The sequence below is a fragment of the Neofelis nebulosa genome, chromosome 11 (genome assembly GCF_028018385.1).
Source record: "Neofelis nebulosa isolate mNeoNeb1 chromosome 11, mNeoNeb1.pri, whole genome shotgun sequence".
NCBI lineage: Eukaryota > Metazoa > Chordata > Mammalia > Carnivora > Felidae > Neofelis > Neofelis nebulosa.
The window spans coordinates 9004925-9025332 of record NC_080792.1 but is presented as its reverse complement, the minus strand read 5'-3'; the positions used below and the strand labels follow the sequence as shown (position 1 = coordinate 9025332).

The following is a 20408-nucleotide window of genomic DNA, read 5'->3' as shown; positions in this document are numbered from 1 at the left end:
AACCAGGGGCCCTCAAACCAAACATGGAATGAGACTCGGGGGTATATTTCTAAAAAGCAGCTTATATAGGGAGGGGGGTAGCAACTGTTCCTTTTCCCTAGTGATTAGTTACAATTTTAGTTTTCTTAAATGATAGGGAATTAGTTCGTGGTTATCTCATCAATTTGGGGAAACGGTTTCATGAGGCATAAGCAGGAAATGAAAGTTCGTCTTGCAAAATAAGCTAAATTAAGCTTTGTACGTGAGACTGCACTGGTTTTGTTAGCTTCGGGAATTTTCAAGGCTACTCTCCACTTGTCTTTGATTTTAACAAGTACCATGCCACGCCCATCAGTAGACCCATAAGCACCCCTGGGAGCCAGGTGCAGTTGGGAGTTTAAAGGAACTGATGAGGCAGTTCTCCGTTTTCCTCCTCCCTCCAGCCCGCTTTTAAGGTGAGCCTTCTCTAGCTGCTTTGTCCTCTTTTGATTCCTTTTCTCTCCTCCTCACATCCTGCAAGGGGGGCAGCAGGGATGGGAACAGCTAACTTCACATCAGAAAAGGGAGCATCAGGTAAGCCCTTTCCTCATTTCCGTTTTTATTCCGGATGTTTCTGACCACAAAGCCTCCTCCTTTTTAAAATGTTAATAGCATCTCTCTATTCTGGTTTCCCTAGCACTTACTATGTGTCAGTGCTTTCCCAGGCTGTGGGGTTCATTGTTTCATCTTGTATTTATATTTGTATTTGGTTACTGATTCAGATGATTAGTATCTTATAATTAGTATCTTATAATCAATCTAATAATTCAGTTTTTGGTAGCATATTATCTACACAAAAGCTAGGGGAACTTTCTTAAAGACTGGATTCGTAAAACACCAGCCTCTTCACACTTCTTTGCTTTTTATAAACCATTTAAGACAGAAATATTCTAATCGGTATTACATTTATAAATGAATTTTAAAGGGGTGCCTGGGTGGCTCTGTCAGTTAAGGGTCCGACTTCAGCTCAGGACATGATCTCCTAGTTCGTGGGTTCGAGCCCCTTGTCGGGCTCTGCGCTGACGGCTCAGAGCCTGGAGCCTGCTTCGGATTCTGGGTCTCCCTCTCTCTCTGCTCCTCCCCCACTCATGCTTGCTCTCTCTCTCTCTCTCTCTCTCTCTCTTTCTCAAAAATAAGTAAACTTAAAAAAAATTAAAAAATAAATGAATTTCCGAGTTTCCTCTGACAGGAATAATAATTTAGCAGAACATTGTTAAAACTGGATAAAATATCAGGATGAAAAGAAAAACAAGATGGATATATCATAGTTTTTGCTAACATTTGGTGAGAAAGTTAATGCACAGAACTTCATAGCCTTTAAATATCGGATATTATATGGGGCGCCTGGGTGGCTCAGTCAGTTGAGCATCCGACTTCAGCTCAGGTCACGATCTCACCATTCGTGAGTTCGAGCCCAGCGTCGGGCTCTGGGCTGATGGCTCAGAGCCCGGAGCATGCTTCCGATCCTGTGTCTCCCTCTCTCTCTGCCCCTCCCCCATTCATGCTCTGTCTCTCTCTGTCTCAAAAATAAATAAACATTAAAAAAATAAAAAAAATAAATATCGGATATTATAATAATGGCTATAACAATATAGGTTGTCTTTTAAATATGTAAGGACAATGAAATTTTCAAAATCAACCTAGAAAGGGAACTAAGAGAAAATGTAAACTTTTTTTTAAGTTTATTTAATTTATTTTGAGAGAGAGAGAGACAGAGAACACACAGGAAGGGCGGAGAGAGTTCCAAGCAGGCTCTGCACACTGAGTGCAGAGTCCGATGCGGGGCTCAAACTCAAACTGCGAGATCATGACCTGAGCTGAAATCAAGAGTCAGATGCTCAATTGACTGAGACACCCAGGAGCCCCAAAATGTAAACATTAAAAATTTTTTTTAACTGTGTAATTAAATATGGTACCAATATTTATAATTTCATATTAATCAGGAATTCTGGCTTTTAAAACATCTGTTATTTCTTAGGGAGCCTGGGTGGCTCAGTTGATTAAGCCTCTGACTTCAGCTCAGGTCATGACCTCATGGTCTGTGAGTTTGAGCCCCACGTGGGGCTCTGTGCGGACAGCGCAGGGTCTGGAGCCTGCTTTGGATTCTGTGTCTCCCTCGCTCTCTGCCCCTCCCCCACTCATGCTCTGTCTCTCTCTCTCTCAAGAATAAATAAACATTAATAAATAAAGCATCTATTGTTTCTTTAGACCAGCAATGATAAAGTAGATTATGAGATCAAATACCTATAATTATTTATAAAACCTGCATTAAGGCAAGATTTAAAGTTTTTTATTATTTCTTTGACTTGCTCTTGTATCTAGTAATATAAATAAAAAAATTTAATTTTAATGGAGATAGGAGCTAGAAAGAATATAATTCACTTTTAGAATAACTCCAATAGACATAATTGTTCAATTGATTTAAAGTTAGTAATTGAGTGTTATTTCACATACATTAAGTCATGAATACCAAAGGTATTGTTAAAATATTTCCATAATGACTATGATTGTCATAATTTCCATAAATGACTATTATTATTAAACTTCATTATGTAATGAATGATTTTGTGGCACTGCCTTTTTTACATATCTGTTTTAAGATGCAATTCTCTTTTGAGATGATTTTCCTTCCAAGGTTTATTCAAGTTTAATTTGCGCTCATTACTTTTCTTTATGGATTATATTTATTAATGAAAGTGCAGCATGGACACTTCTCTCTAAATTGAAAACTACAAATTATTACCTTAAGCAAAATTTGAAATATCAAGTGCAAATGAATCAGGACAATATTAAATTTTAGCTTGTTCTTCAAGCTTTTCACAGGTCAAACAATATTCTCCTGCCAATGGCTTATACAAAGCTCATACAATAAATGAGTCAAAGGTTATAATTTGTCTAAAACTTCAATTGTTTGTACTACCTGGAAATATTTGAGTCTAAGATAAATGGACTTAGCATGTGTAAAGGATAACAGTATGGTGTAGGAAAAGAAGTGTGGACTTCAGAGTCAGGCATATATTGGTTCCAGAATCTGGATACATTTTTAAACCTCACGAAGTCCCAGATTCTTGATTGAAACTGCTCATAGAAATATAAATGAGATCATTTATAATGAAGAAATCATTTATATAACATATTGATGATGTGTGATGCATGAAAGTTGTTCCATTCTATTTAAGCATTCACTTATTTATTCAACAAATATCTGTGAACACTTATGATGCAAGAGCACTCTGGTAGGCACCAAAGATACACTGTGAATGAGAGAGACTTAGTCTCTGCCTAACGGAGTGTAGATGCTAATACTCCATAGTTTTTACCTCCCCTGCTTCCTTTCTTTATATACCTGGTCTGTTTTATCCTGTTGATGAGAACACATTTGATCAGCGGTATCCCTGCCTGAGAAGTGGCCTGTTAGTTCTCAGAAATGACACTGACAACAAGAGATCTAATTACATGCTTGAACTCAATAGTTAATGCCATTAATCCATCAGTTAACTGGATATCTTTGAAAGTGAAATGATACCAAGCATTTCCCCTGTCCCTGGGGATGCTCTAAGGACCAAGACAGAAAATGCCCTAATCATTGGTAAAACCCGCTGGACAAGAGGGGCCTTACACAACCACAGATAATCAAAGGGTTAGAAGTGTGTCAAGGTGAGAAGTGGACATCAGTGGATTTTTCAGAGGGAGTAGGGGGAGGGGAGAATCAGGTCCTTCTTGAAATCTTTTTCAGGCATTTGCTTTGGAGCACACCAAACGTCTCATTTGCAGATAATGAGTGAGCAGTTAGGTAACTCCGTTTGAATTCTGGCTCACCTACCTGCTAACTCTGGGAACTTGAGCACCTCTCTGATGATCTAAGCCTCCTTTTTGTCATTTGTGAAGTGGTGAGTATAATAGCAATCCCCTTACGGGGCATTCATGAGGATTAAATGCTGCAGTTAGGGTGCTCACCCTCAAGGTTAGCACATAGTAAGGGCCCAAAACATTTCAGTCATTAAGTCATGATCATGAGTATCATATGGGCCTAGACATCAGAAGGATTGTCTGGATTAAAAGTATGGGTTTCAGGATCTTGGACCCACAGCTGATACTCAGTTGTACGAGGAGGTGAAAAGGTTAATCGACAGTGGAGAAAGAACAAAATAAGAGATCGGTACTGATCATAAATGGTATGTGATGAGTAGTTAGGGAAGGACACTAAGAGGAAGCATCAGAATAAATTGGAGGAAAACAGAAAGTGATGCTGCTTGGAAAACACTGATTTCAGGAGGATGAAGTGAGCACCTCTGTCAAGTGCTCCCGAGAGGTCATCTGGGGAATAAAAGCCATACTTTGGATGTATGACTTTTGAGTTGACTGTGATCTCCGTTGATAATGTCTCAGAGAAGCAATGGGCAGAAGTTAGATGGGAATGGAATAAGGATTGGAGTGGAAGCTGAAGAAATGGAAGAAACTATTATAGATTATTCTGTTGAGATATTGGATTGTGAGATTTAAAAAGCAGAGAAATAGTCTAATGTATTGGGTAGTAATTTTTTTTTGTTAGAAACATGAGCCTTTTTAATGCTGATGAGTAGAAAGGTAGAGTTGGAAATTATAGGGCAGAAAGGATACAACCAGATTTTCTGAATGTAGATAGTCGAGTTGGTTAGGATAGGATGGGGTCACCTTTTCTATTACAGTAAGATGGGAGGAAGGCCAGATGTATGCTGGGGCAGGAATCTTTTCCCATCAAGAGTAAGACTGATGCTCTTCTGGGAGGTGGATTTTGGATAGAGAGGAACAATGGATTATTGTAGGGCAAGAAAGATGAAATGGTGGATGTTGGCGCTTAAACTCAATGGTAAGAGAAGTGGCAGAGATTATCCAGTGACGGGCTGGAAAGTCATGATGGACTGACAGAACAGGTGTATGTATTGGATCAAAGAAGCAGATCAGCTGGAAGAATAAGAATTTGTGTTCAATGAGTTATTTGGGCTTAATCAAATATATCTTAAATCATCACAACTAAAGATTAGTGCTTAAGATTATATATTTTTCGTACCTATGAGAGATATGAAAGACACTGAAAATTCATTGTCAATTTTGTGGGAGTGGAGCAGAAATCTGATAATTTGAGTAGAAAATGTGACCTGACAGAGGCCTTTTCTCTTCCAAATTCCACACAGCAGGGTGTCAAAGCTAGTAAAGCCTTAATTTCACCCTTCAGTGTCTCATAAGGCTAAAAACTTCAATTCTGACCAAATGGATGGAAAGGCTGTGTAAAGACTTTTCTACTTGAAATGGAACAATTTCATCCTTCTGCTGAGTTTTCCACTTTACAAAAGTATCAGTTTTCCAAGAGACTGCCTTTGCATTGGTTTTACTGAGGAAGGAAAGTGGCTTTTATGGAAGCCCCTGCTGGTGGAGGCTCCAAAGCTTCAGTTTTCCTCAGTGAGGTAGGAGCACCGGGAAACCTGAGCTTGCTAAGCAATAAAACAGTTGCTATTTCAACTTTAAATTCTACTAAGGCAACTTTTCATCTTGCTTAAAAATTTCTGGAAGTTAATGACTCTATCTCACTGACTTAATTTGATTTGAAAATTGCAAGCACCAACTTTCTCAATAGCTTCTAAGTATTTTAGAAAATGAGTTTCTGATAATCTGTTAAAAAAATTTTGGGGGGACTACCTTTGCTAGACCAAGTGCAGTTAAAGTATTGGGACATAATTTGGCTAGTAAATGTGAACACATTGTGTGTGTTTGTGTGTGTGTGTGTGTGTGTGTGTGTGTGTGTCCCATACCTAAAAATCACCATATCTTCCCTATGTTTAATATTTTTGTGATAAAATTTGTAACTATAATTACCACACGACCCTATGAATCAAAAGAGAAATTGTGTTACTTTCTAGACCAACATTAAATTTTTGTTTGGGCTTGTAGTTTTTCATTTCGTTCTTCCTTCATTTCTTCTCTGTCATCCCAAGTTTCCTAGGACTGAATTTGATAATCACACAGACCTTGCGAAAAGATCTACAAGCAAACATAGGGCAAGGCAATTTGTAAAGGGTTCCAGATACTTTCACATTTCTGTGACGTGGAAGTATGTGAGATGTATATGGAGTTTTTGTAGGCTATTCTTTATCACAGTTCTCAGGATACTAGTAAAAGCAAATCTCATTGACTTATTCTCCTTATAGTTTAATATACAATAAATCATTAATAGTAGATGTCACAAGGAAAATCAGTGAATGGCATTGTTGCACACCAGTGCTGTGGTCATGCAGATTAGACACCTAAGCCAGAGAAAGATGACGCTGAAACTAAGGATGTGCTGAGTTCCTCATGTCATGGGCTCTGGGCTGCTGTGTCTACTGGGCAATGACTTTTTTAATCAATAAAGACAGCATTTGAGCTGCCTGCCAGAACTGCCAAATTGTTTAAATAAATGTAAGGGTCAAAAATGTTAGTACCAATGGGAGGATTTTCTTTGAAAATTGTCAGAATGTAAGTTTTGGATGGTTACCTTAATTTTCTGTCCCACAAATGGATCTTTGGTTAAATTTAGGGTCATTATATTAGTAAAGTCTGGTTAAAAAGTGAATATTAGGGATGCCTGAGTGGCTCAGCTGCTCGAGTGTCGGACTCTTGATTTTGGCTCAGGTCATGATCTCACAGTTCCTGAGATTGAGCCGCACTTTGGGCTCTGTGCTGGCAGGGCAGAGCCTGCCTGGGATATCCTCTCCCTCTCCCTCTCCCTCTCCCTCCCCCTCCCCCTCCCCCTCCCCCTCCCCCTCCCCCTCCCTCTCCCCCTCCCCCTCCCCCTCCCCCTCCCCCTCCCCCTCCCCCGTTCTGTCTCTCTCTCTCTCTAAAAATAAGTAAGCATTAAAGAAATTTTTAATTTAAAAAGTGAATACTAATCAGGTGCCATGTCAAGAAATTTATAGAAAACACAGCATCACAATAGCAACTATATACACACGTAAGACAAACATTTTTTTTAGTAACGAGCAAGTGATTTATTTGAAAGGTTTATTCAATTTAAGCTACTAGAGAATTCTCCAATTATTCTGATCTTTACTTTACACCACATATTTCACTTCAAGGCATGATCAGTAAATTCAGGGTTTTATTTTATTTTTACATCTCAATAATTTGGCCACCTTAAAATTTAAAGTAGGTTTTACAATTTGTTTTTGAGTGTGTCTGTTTTCTTAGACATAATGTAAATTCTTGGCAGAGATTTTTCTTGGGCTTATTTTAATTTACCACCACTTCTGTAGACTCAGGAAGTCAAAGAATCACTTGTATACCATAAATTTGCACCCTTAAGTGATGTATACTATTAAGCTGAATATTTGTCACACTCGTGAAGCTATAATGAATGAATTAGAAAATCTGCTACACGAATCTACCAACTGAAAGAATGCCATAAATTATCATTAGTTGAGAGAATTTCAGCTGGCTCTTCAGGTGTCTATATATTTGAAAAATTAAAACAATTGGTAGAAAATATTCATTAACAAAAATTTAATTGTTGAAACTAATACAATTATGTAATACAATTATATAATATTTCATTACATAATTATATCAGAAGGCAGTTTGTATTCAGGCAGCATTCATTGTGTTTATAACATACTGCTTAATTTAAAATTTTAAAATAATTATGTTACTTTTCATTTATATAATCTACAGAAAATGATGCAGTTATTTTTTAATCAAAGCTAAAATAAACATGAACTTAAAAGATTCTAAATTAATCTCCTTTTGACAGGTTTCTGTAATTTTTTGCAGAAACACAAAGTGGACTTTTCAGACAGCAGAATATTTTCACTACCACATTTTATGCGATGTATATAAAGTAAGAAATACCCAGTCTTTGTAGATCCTGTGATGGCTTTGTAGAGAGCTCTGATGACAGTGAGCTTACTGCAATTATTGGGCAATAATTAAGCCCCTCATTACCGCCCCCCCCCCCTTATGTTTGTTTTGAAGGGAGTTCTGTGATTGAATGGATAAGCTAATAGTCTGATGATACTGTGGTCAGCCTTTATCTTTCAAAGGGAAATATGATCTGTAAGTCACTATTATCTAGTGAAATTATTTTTTGTTTTGTATACAAAGGATTTTAGTGTTTGCTATCAATTTTTACCAACTGTTGGATTCTTTAGCTAAGCAAGCAAAGTACACTATTGCATTTTGTATGAATACATTTTTAAGACCTTCATATTACTTAGGATAGGCTAAATTGTTATAACATATTGGATCCAAAATGTACAATGGGTCAGCATATTGGAATTTATGTTGTGTTCTTAAAGCCATCTAAATTGACCCCTGACACCTTCCATTTATCTTTTTATGACTCCGTAGGGCATGCATTCTCAATATGAGCCATATCATCAGAGGGGGTAAAAATTATGAGTTTTCTTTTTTTTGGGGGGGTGGTGGTAGGGGTGGGGGAAGGGGCAGGAATGACAACAATTTTAGGTATTATAATAGTCTGTGGTCCTCCAAAGGACCACAGTATGTAAACAGATATATAGCACAGTATTTTCATGGTATTACAATTTTACAGTAAAGATTATGAAAAGCACAAGTCTAAAACCATCCCTTGGGAAAAGTAATAATGGGAAGAAGTCTTGAGAACCTGTTCCTAGGGCCTCGCTTTTGGTTTTTGCTTCCATTTGACAGAAGATGGTAGAAGACCGTGTGTAGAAGGGCTTTAAGACCAAGTATGAGAGTGGTTGGAAACATTCCCACAGAAAATGATTGACTAAAATACAGTCACATGACTGCAGCTGGGAAATGTAGTCTAGTTGTGTGTAGGACTAAGACCAACATGTTTTAGTGAATAGCCAGTGATCTTTAAATTCCAGTTCACAGGTGTGTACCTATCACAGAGTGAAAGTTCAGTGAGTGTTTTCTGAAATGTTTGCTGAGCTGATGTATGGATCGCCATGTCAGCTTCTTCTGACGTAACTCAGATCCCCGCTCTGCAGATCTTGTCAGTGGATTGTTGGCCAGTTACGGAGAATTGTGAATCCATTTGACTTTTATGGGATTCTTCTTTATTCAGTGTTGATAGTATGCAATCTAGCAGAATTTCTGTGAATTTAGGCTTTTGCTGTGTCTATTCTTTTTGTACAAAATTATTTCGACATTTAAATACGAATTTCTTATTATATAAACTGACTTATTACTAATCTATAAATAACTTGATTTTTTAATGCTTTTTGAGCGACTGCTTGTATAGACATATGGTAAGGTTTGTTTTTGTTTTTGTTTTTGTTTTGAAGGGAGAAGCAGTACTTTCTTTACAATAACCAAGTGACAAAATTGTTTATGCCATAATGTAGCTTGGGATTGCTTATGTTGGAGAGGACTATAGATAAAGACTACCTTAAAATGTATACTGGATGCGTACAATTGTAGTGAATTCTTTGGATTAGAATTTCTTTCTTCTTCATTCCATTTTACATAACACGATCTTCTGAATAAATTCCTAGAGACTAACCTATTCGTTTCAAAAATTACTTAGTTCAGAATTAGATTTGAGGTAATAGGGGTTGGGAAGAAGAAAAAATTAAAAACACTGTCATGACAAGGAAGAAACTTTGGTTCTAGACTTCACCGTGAAACAAGAAGATCATTAAACCACTCTGTCTCTTAACTTTCTTGTAAATAAGTGGAGAGCCTTCCTTAGCTAAATCTTTCCCCCACTTGGGTAAACTCTATACTTTCTTCTGCTTTATTTACAAATTGTACAGAAAGGCTCCTCTATTTCTAAATCTCCTTTCTGCTCTTAAGTGATAACACATATTAGTTTAATGTCCACTAGGCATCTTGAGAACAGACACAGAGTCTTATTTGTTGAACAGGTATTCATGTTGGTATTTTTCAGCTGAAATTATGGTGCACATTCACTTTTTATTTTTTCATTTTTGCCCCGTATATGTTGAGTGATTACCATCTCTTTTACTCTATGTTAAGAATTTTTAAAGTATTATTTGCTCCTCAAAATCTGAAGAAGAAATTGCTCTTTTACTGTTTCCATTTTCTAAAGGAGAAAATTGAGGAGGAAGAATGAGTGATCCAAAGCTTGTCGGTAGACAGCCAGATTTAGATCAGGGCCAGCTGACTCCATAGGTCACCTCAGTACAAGCAGAAACTGTTCTCCATACCTGGCCAAAGCATTTATAACAAAGGAAAATCTCATGTTTTTGCTAATTTGTCCACAATTTGACATTGAATTGTAAGGAAATTTATTGTTACCTATCATTAATAATTTTTTCCAAAGTTTTTGGAGACCAAATAGTCTGAATGTTAAGCATAATTATAATTTTTATTTCCTATCTAAAACATTTCTAGATATCTTAACATCAGTTTGACTGGTAACATTTGACTTTCTTGAAAAGTAGATCATTTTGATGGGGCATGAAGCCAAATCTACAGGGCCTGATATTGGGGCAGTCATTGATGAATTTGAAAAACTATGGGCAAAATACCTGATGAGTATATATACAATTGTTAACTGCAAAGCTCTAATTTCCTCAGACTCTTCAAGAATATTCTGTGATGGATTAGTGGAACTATCAGTTTAAAAACTGGCCATAGGGGCACCTGAGTGGCTCAGTCAGTTAAGTGTCTGACTTCGACCAGGTTGTCATCTTGTGGTTCATGAGTTCGAGCCCCGCATCGGGCTCTGTGCTGACAGCTCAGAGCCAGAAGACTGCTTCTGATTCTGTGTCTCCCTCTCTCTGCCCCTCCCCACTTTCTCTCTCTCTCTCTCTCTCTCTCTCTCTCTCTCAGAAAATGAATAAACATTTTTTAAAAAGGTTTTATAAAAAAACTGGCCATGTGACAGTGTCAGCCTTTATTACAATCCTATCAGTTTCAAATTGTAGAAGTGCATGTGTTGTAATTCCTATAGCATGATAATGTAAATACAATTAGGATAATTCCCACTAGTTGAAACTCATAACCCCCTTAATTTGAATTTTAAAAAGTTAACCAAAGGAAAACAATTGAAGAACAAAGGCATAAGCAAGTCAAACAAAAATCCATAAAAATGTGATTTCTATCTACTACTGGTGTTTTCTAAAGGAATATTTGAGAGCCAGAAAGCTATTTATATGTTACAGTAACTGAAAGTAGGCTTCTCTTTAGGTGAAGCAGTAGTCCTTTTTCACATGCCACTAGATAAATGTCCTTTCACCTATGATTAGTTATTACTGATGAAGAATCATGTCACCAAAGCAGCTGGTGTCTACCGGGCCCACATTCTTCATCAGCGGGGAACCAAGTATGTAGGATCTATCCTTCGCGTAGAAAAGTAATTTAAATGTTTTCCTGTAGTGAGAAATCATTTGGAAAACACTTTAAGTTTTCAATTTTAAATTAAGATGACTTACCTTCTATGAAAGTTGTTGGCAAACTATCTTTAAGGAAGCTAAGTTTTTGATCATTAGGAAATTTATCGGTTCAGCTTTCTTGATTTCTTTGGCGAACTGGATATTTCTCTTAAATAAGGAATACAAATATTCAGTAATTTCTTTTGAACTTCTTTTTCAAAAGTAACTTTTATTGTAGCATGGATATGATCCCTTTGTGTCAGGAAGCTGTATTTAAAATGGGCTATTGTGAATTAATTAATTCTACTCATGATGGTTTCTGAGGACCTTTAATATTTTTGACCTCTAGGAAAATAGATTTCTTTGACCTAGGCCTTTAATTGAGGGAAAATCTTATATCTGTCCTAGAAGGTAATACTTTTTATTCATGTATGAAAAATATTCAGTAACTAGAAGTCAGGTGGTAATTAATGGAAAATGGCAGGGTCTTTTCTTTGATTTTTGTCAGCAAAAACACTATCTAAATACATTTCATAATATACTGATGATCTTTATGTAAAGTTTTAAATGTCTCTCATATTTTTGTTCATTCAACCAATATTTATTTAATGCCTCCTTATGTAATACTCCATTTTAATATCTAGGTACAATTTAATGGAGGAAAATTGCCAAAAACAGACAAAAATACATATTTCCTATCTCAGTTAATAGTAATAATGCCTTTCCTCTAGTCTTTGAAATCAATCTTTACTCCTTGCTTTCCCTCATATACACATCCAATCCATTGCCATACTTTGTCAACTTTACCTTCAAATATATTCAGAATCCACTTTATACCATTTTCACTACCAAAAATATTATATACATGTGTGAATATATACTTAATACATATCATATTTAATATATAATGCTTAACATGTATTAATACAACCACTAATAAGAGTATATTCAAAAAGGCTATTAAATATCAAGGGAACAGAATAGAAAATCCAGAAATAAACTCATAATTATGTGGTCAATCAATCTTTGGCAAAGCAGTTAAGAATATCCAATGGGAAAAAGATAGTCTCTTCCACAAACTGGACAACAACATGCAAAAGAACTAAACTGGACCACTTTCTTACACCAGACACAAAAATAAACCCAGAATGATTGAAAGACCTAAATGTAAGCCCGGAAACCAAAAAAAAAAAAAATCCTAGAAGAGAACACAGGCAATACTTTCTTTGATATTGGCCAAAGCAACTTTTCTTTCTAGATATGTCTACTGAGGCAAGGGAAACAAGCAAAAATAAACTATTGGGACTACATCAAAATAAAAATCTTCTGCAGAGCAAAGGAAACAAGCAACAAAACTAAAGGGCAACCGACAGAATGAGAGAAGGTATTTTCAAATGGCATATGTGATAAAAGGTTAGTATCCAAAATATATAGAGAAAATATAAAACTCAACCCTCAAAAAACAATCCAATTAAAACATGGGCAGAAATCATGAACAGTCATTACTCCAAAGAAGGCATACAGATGGCCAAAAGACACATGAAAAGGTGCTCATCATCACTTATCAGGGAAATACAAATCAAAACTACAACGAGGTACCCCTCACACCTGTCAGTATGGCCAAAATCAACAACACAAGAAACAACAAATATGCAGAAAATGGAACACTTGTGCACTGTTGGTGGGATGCAAAGTAGTGTAGCCACTGTGAAAGACAGTATGGATGTTCCTCAAAAAGTTAAAAAATAGAACTACCTTACAATACAGCAATTGTACAAGTAGGTGTTTACCCAAAGAAGACAAGAACCTGTGCACCCCTATGCCTATAGCAGCATTATTTACAATAGCCAAGGTATGGAAGCCGCCCAAGTGTCCATTGATTGATGAATAGGTAAAGAAGATGTGTGTATATGCAGTGGAACATTATTCAGCCATAAAAAGAATGAAACCTTGCCATTTGCAACAACATGGATGGAGCTAGAGATTATAATGCTAAGCAAAATAAGTCATTCAGAGAAAGACACCTACCATATGAATTGACTAATATGTGGAATTAAAAAAACAGACAATGGGAAAAAAAGAGACAAATCAAGACGAGACTCTTAATTATAGAGAACAAACTGATAGTTACCAGAGGGGAGGTGGATGGGGGGGATGAGTTAAATAGGTGATGGGGATTAAAGAGTGAACTTGTCATGATGAGCACAGGGTGACGTATGGAAGTATTGACTATTATAAACTTGAAGCTAATAAAACAATCTATGCTAACTGGGAATTAAAATTAAAACTTAAAAATTTTTTTTTAAGTTTATTTATTTTGAGAGAGAGAGAGTGCAATTGAGGGACGGGTAGAGAGAGAGGGAGAGAGAGAGCAAGCCAAGCAGGCTCCATGCTGTCAGCACAGAGCCTCACCCGGGCTCCATCTCATGAGCTGTGAGATGACAACTCGAGCTGAAATCGAGAGTCTGACGCTCAACCGACTGAGCCACTTAGGTGTCCCTAAAATAAAAACTTTTAAAAAAGGCTACTGGGGTACCTGAGTGGCTCATTCTGTTGTGTCCAACTTTGGCTCAAATCATGATCTGGTGTTGATGAGTTTGAACCCTGCTTCAGGCTCTGTGCTGACAGCTCAGAGCCTGAAGCCTGCTTCAGATTCTGTGTCTCCCTCTCTCTCTGCCCCTCTCCTGCTCGCTCGCTCTCTCTCTCTCTCTCTCTCTCTCTCTCTCTCAAAAGTGAACATTAAAAAAATTTTATAGAAAAGCTATTGAATTCAATAAAATAGTAATTAAAGATTATATATTTTCCTTCCTTTCTCCTGAAGTAACTAGTTATAGATTAAGTTATTTTATATATTCTTTATTTTATAGGTTCTTTATTTTACAGAAAATATATGAAATAAATATGTATATTATATTTTCAACTTAAAAATAATGGTTTCACTTTAGTTTTTTAATAATTAAACCTTCCTAATAATAATGTAATATGTAGAAAATAGACAAAAGAACAATATTAGTAATATTTTTGCATTTATATCTCACATTTTTTTCAAGTGACAAAAGTCAGCTTATGGTATATGGCTATTATATAGGAATATAAGTCATCCAAGTAAGTAATTGATACTTCTGAGCTTATAGTTCTGAGCTAGGAAATAAATGTTTCTGCCTACCAAATGTTGACTTTGTTTTTCTCATTTCAGGGGATTTATTTCTGTTAGTTAATTTCTTTCTTAAAAAGGGAAAGATTGCATATCAGACACCTTTGTACATATTTTCAAATGCAATTTACATTTTTTTTACCTTTTCAAGGGTACTTTTTAATGTAGTTCACCATAAATATAGGGGAAACAATATTTCTATCATGCTAAGCACTGTACTTGATGATGATATCTTATTGATGTTGATAGATCTAACAGTCAAGTTTTCTCTCTAAACCAAGAATTTGCCAGTTTCCAATTGATGGCTGAAATAAATGATATTCTTAGTTTTTTGGTAGAGAGAAAAGCTATTTTTACTATATAAGACACATATCATATGCTAGAAGTTACTGCTAGATTAAAATAAATTTTAGAAGGTTAGAATAGATAATAGAGGTCACGAATGATGAATTTTTTCATTATGTTTTCCTTTTACATTTAAATGAAATGTCTCCTCATCTTATTTATTATGTTTCCTTTTTAACAGATTAAACTGTAATGAAATTAACCCAATGCACTGAACATTCAGGCTCCTAATATTCTATGATTAAGTGGCAATATTAGATGATTCACTTCATTAAAGTACATAAACCCATGAGTAATAATCAGTTGAACATGTGGGCTTGCCAATTTTTTTCCTTCTACATTTTTTGCCTACTACAAAATATATTCAGTGATCATACTGACAACATTATTTCTAACATAATCTGATTAGTTTGGTTTCGATTTTTCCAGATCAAAATTCAGACACTGTCTCTCCAGTATTCCATTTTTTAGATATTATGATACAAACAAGAAATGTTAGAGGATATGAAGTAAGGAGATTCAGAAATATGTTTTTAATTTTTTTCTAAATATTTATGTATTTTTGGGAGAGCACAAGTGGGAGAGGGGCACAGCGAGGGGGAAAGAGGATGGGAAGAGGGCTCTGTGCTGACAGGCTGACAACAGTGAGCCTGATGCCCGCTCGACTCACAAACTGGGAGATCATGACCTGAGCTGAAGTCGGATGCTCAGCCAACTGAGTCACACAGGCGCCCCAATATTTTAAAATGTTTTTTTAATGTTTATATATTTTGAGAAACGAGTAAGGACAGAGAGAGAGGGAGAGAGAATCCCAAACAGGCTCTATGCTCAGCACAGAGCACGACATGGGACTCCATCTCATGACTATAAGATCATGTCCTAAGCCAATATCAAGAGTTAGGTGCTAAACCGACTGAGCCACCCAGGCTCCACTAGAAATACTTTTTTTGATTAGTGAAATAGGGATTGTACAAAGAGGCATAATGCTTTAAATGTATTTAATCTTCATTTATTGAATAGTGGCATATAAAATAGTTTTTGACAATAAGCCTTTATTATCACAAGTGTTTGTCGCTTGGAAATGTGTGTGTGTGTGTGTGTGTGTGTGTGTGTGTGTGTGAAATGGTTGAAATTTTCAAAGGTTTACAAGTAAAGCAGAACACATAGTTGTCACATGGTTTTTTTTTTTTTTTTCATTTGATTTGGTTCCATTTGTATTTTTTTTTGTAATAGCCGAAAAGTATCCCACAGATGATTCTGTCCTTGTTCAGGCTCTTTCTTTACATCACTGAATCACATTTCATGTAAGGAAAATCATCTTATGAAAGATAACATTTTACAGTCAGTTGCATGGAACACTCACTAACTTCTGATTATATATAAATTTGTTCTTAAAAGCCTCACGAAAGCTTATAATATAGAAGTCAATGAATTCTCTTGAACTTTCTGAGGAACCTCCTCCACACTGTTTTTCAGAGTGTCTGTACCGGTTTGCATTCCCACCAATAGTGTAAGAGGGTTCCCTTTTTCCACATTCTTGCCAACTTCTGTTGTTTACTGAGTTAATTTTAGCCATCCTCACAGGTGTGAGGTCGTATCTCATGGTGGTTTTGGTTTGTGTTTCCCTGATGATGAGTGATATGAAGCATCTTTTCATGTGTCTGCTGGCCATCTGGATGCCTTCTTTGGAAAAGTGTCTGTTGATGTCTTCTGCCCATTTCTTCATTGAATTATTTATTTTGGGGGTATTGAGTTTAATAAGTCATTTATAGATTTTTGATACTAGCCCTTTATCTGATATGTCATTTGCAAATATCTTCTTCCATCTGTTGGTTGCCTTTTAGTTTTCTTGATTGTTTCCTTCACTGTGCAGAAGCTTTTTATCCTGATGAAGCTTTTATCCCTATAGTTTGTGTTTGCTTTTGTTTCCCTTGCCTCCAGAGATGTGTCTAGTAAGAAATTGCTGCAGCTGAAGTGAAAGGGATTGCCACCTGTGTTCTCCTCGAGAAGAAGATGGTTTCCTGCCTCATATTTAGGTCTTTCATCCATTTTGAATTTATTTTTGTATATGGTGTAAGGAAGTCCAATTTCATTCTTCTGCATGTCGCTGTCCAGTTTTCCCAACACCATTTGTTGAAGAGACTGTCTTTTTTCCATTGAATATTCTGTCCTGCTTTGTCGATTAGTTGACCATATAGTTGTGGGCCCATTTCTGGGTTCCCTGTTCTGTTCCACTGACCTATATATCTGTTTTTGTGCCAGTACCATACTGTCCTAAGATAACAGCTTTGTAATACAGCTTGAAGTCCAGGATTGTGATGCCTCCAGCTTTGGTTTTCTTTTTCAGGATCGCTATGTCTATTCAGGGTCTTTTCTGGTTCCATACAAATTTTAGAATTGTTTGTTCTAGTTCTCTGAAGAATGCTGGTGTTGTTTTGATAGGGATATATATATATATATTATATATATATATATATATATATAATATATATATATATTAGGGATATATATATAGGGATAATATATATATATATATATATAATATATATTATATATATTTTGATAGGGATATATATATATATATATATATATATATTGTTTTGGGTAGTATAGACATTTTAACAATATTTGTTCTTCCAACCATTATGTATGGAATATTTTTTCCATTTCTTTTTTTTCAATATATGAAATTTATTGTCAATTGGTTTCCATACAACACCCAGTGCTCATCCCAAAAACCCTCAGTTTGTTCTCAGTTTTTGAGAGTCTCTTATGCTTTGGCTCTCTCCCACTCTAACCTCTTTTTTTTTTTTCCTTCCCCACCCCCTTGGGTTTCTGTTAAGTTTCTCAGGATCCACATAAGAGTGAAAACATATGGTATCTGTATTTCTCTGTATGGCTTATTTCACTTAGCATAACACTCTCCAGTTCCATCCACGTTGCTACAAAGGCCATATTTCATTCTTTCTCATTGCCACGTAGTACTCCATTATGTATATACACCACAATTTCTTTATCCATTCATCAGTCGAGAGACATTTAGGCTCTTCCATAATTTGGCTATTGTTGAAAGTGCTGCTATAAACATTGGGGTACAACTGCCCCTGTGCATCAGTACTCCTGTATCCCTTGGGTAAATTCCTAGCAGTGCTATTGCCGGGTCATAGGGTAGATCTATTTTTAATTTTTTGAGGAACCTCCACACTGTTTTCCAGAGTGGCTGCACCAGCTTGCATTCCCACCAACAGTGCAAGAGGGTTCCCGTTTCTCCACATCCTCGCCAGCATCTATAGTCTCCTGATTTGTTCATTTTGGCCACTCTGACTGGCGTGAGGTGATATCTGAGTGTGGTTTTGATTTGTATTTCCCTGATGAGGAGCGATGTTGAGCATCTTTTCATGTGCCTGTTGGCCATCTGGATGTCTTCTTTAGAGAAGTGTCTATTCATGTTTTCTGCCCATTTCTTCACTGGGTTATTTGTTTTTCAGGTGTGGAGTTTGGTGAGCTCTTTATAGATTTTGGATACTAGCCCTTTGTCCGATATGTCATTTGCAAATATCCTTTCCCATTCTGTTGGTTACCTTTTAGTTTTGTTGGTTGTTTCCTTTGCTGTGCAGAAGCTGTTTATCTTCATAAGGTCCCAGTAGTTCATTTTTGCTTTTAATTCCTTTGCCTTTGGGGATGTGTCAAGTAAGAGATTGTTACAGCTGAGGTCAGAGAGGTCTTTTCCTGCTTTCTCCTCTAAGGTTTTGATGGTTTCCTGTCTCACATTCAGGTCCTTTATCCATTTTGCATTTATTTTTGTGAATGGTGTGAGAAAGTGGTCTAGTTTCAACCTTCTGCATGTTGCTGTCCAGTTCTCCCAGCACCATTTGTTAAAGAGACTGTCTTTTTCCATTGGATGTTCTTTCCTGCTTTGTCAAAGATTAGTTGGCCATATGTTTATGGGTCTAGTTCTGGGGTTTCTATTCTATTCCATTGGTCTATGTGTCTGTTTTTGTGCCAATACCATGCTGTCTTGATGTCAGCTTTGTAGTAGAGGCTAAAGTCTGGGATTATGATGCCTCCTGCTTTGGTCTTATTCTTCAAAGGCTATTCAGGGCCTTTTGTGGTTCCATATGAATTTTAGGATTGCTTGTTCTAGTTTCGAGAAGAATGCTGGTGCAATTTTGATTGGGATTGCATTGAATGTGTAGATAGCTTTGGGTAGTATTGCCATTTTGACAATATTTATTCTTCCAATCCATTAGCAGGGAATGTCTTTCCATTTCTTTATATCTTCTTCAATTTCCTTCATAAGCTTTCTATAGTTTTCAGCATACAGATTTTTTACATCTTTGGTTAGATTTATCCCTAGGTATTTTATGCTTCTTGGTGCAATTGTGAATGGGATCAGTTTCTTTATTTGTCTTTCTGTTGCTTCATTATTAGAGTATAAGAATGCAACTGATTTCTGTACATTGATTTTGTATCCTGCAACTTTGCTAAATTCATGTATCAGTTCTAGCAGACTTTTGGTGGAGTCTATCAGATTTTCCATGTATAGTATCATGTCATCTGCAAAAAGTGAAAGCTTAACTTCATCTTTGCCAATTTTGATGCCTTTAATTAACTTTTGTTGTCTGATTGCTGATGCTAGAACTTCCAACAGTATGTTAAACAACAGCGGTGTCGTGTTTCTGATCTCAGAGAAAAAGCTCTCAGTTTTTCCCCATTGAGGATGATGTTAGCTGTGGGCTTTTCATAAATGGCTTTTATGATCTTTAAGTATGTTCCTTCTATCCCGACTTTCTCAAGGGTTTTTATTAAGAAAGGGTGCTGGATTTTGTCAAAGGCCTTTTCTGCATCGATTGACAGGATCATATGGTTCTTCTCTTTTTTTTTTTATTAATGTGATGTATCACGTTGATTGATTTGCGAATGTTGAACCAGCCCTGCATCCCAGGAATGAATCCCACTTGATCATGGTGAATAATTCTTTTTATATGCTGTTGAATTCGATTTGCTAGTGTCTTGTTGAGAATTTTTGCATCCATATTCATCAGGGATATTGGCCTGTAGTTCTCTTTTTTTACTGGGTCTCTGTCTGGTTTAGGAATCAAAGTAATCCTGGCTTCCTAGAATGAGTCTGGAAGTTTTCCTTTCCTTTCTATTTTTTGGAATAGCTTGAGAAGGATAGGTATTATCTCTGCTTTAAACGTCTGGTAGAACTCCCCTGGGAAGCCATCTGGTCCTGGACTCTTATTTGTTCGGAGATTTTTGATCACTGATTCAATTTCTTCGCTGGTTATGGGTCTATTCAAGCTTTCTATTTCCTCCTGATTGAGTTTTCGAAGTGTGTGGGTGTTTAGGAATTTGTCCATGTCTTCCAGGTTGTTCAGTTTGTTGGCATATAATTTTTCATAGTATTCCCTGATAATTGCTTGCATCTCTGAGGGATCGGTTGTAATAATTCCATTTTCATTCATGATTTTATCTATTTGGGTCATTTCCCTTTTCTTTTTGAGAAGCCTGGCTAGAGGTTTATCAATTTTATTTATTTTTTCAAAAAA

General features: G+C 36.3%; 1 long non-coding RNA gene across 1 annotated transcript in view; it reads left to right on the top strand.

Annotated features, from left to right (window-relative positions):
• The first annotated feature begins 393 nt into the window (after window positions 1–393).
• Window positions 394–20408, top strand: part of LOC131489935 (uncharacterized) — a 121165-nt gene continuing 101150 nt past the window's right edge. Inside the window, exon 1 of the long non-coding RNA XR_009250835.1 lies at window positions 394–552. This is a non-coding gene — a long non-coding RNA (uncharacterized LOC131489935). The remainder of the gene's footprint in view (window positions 553–20408) is intronic.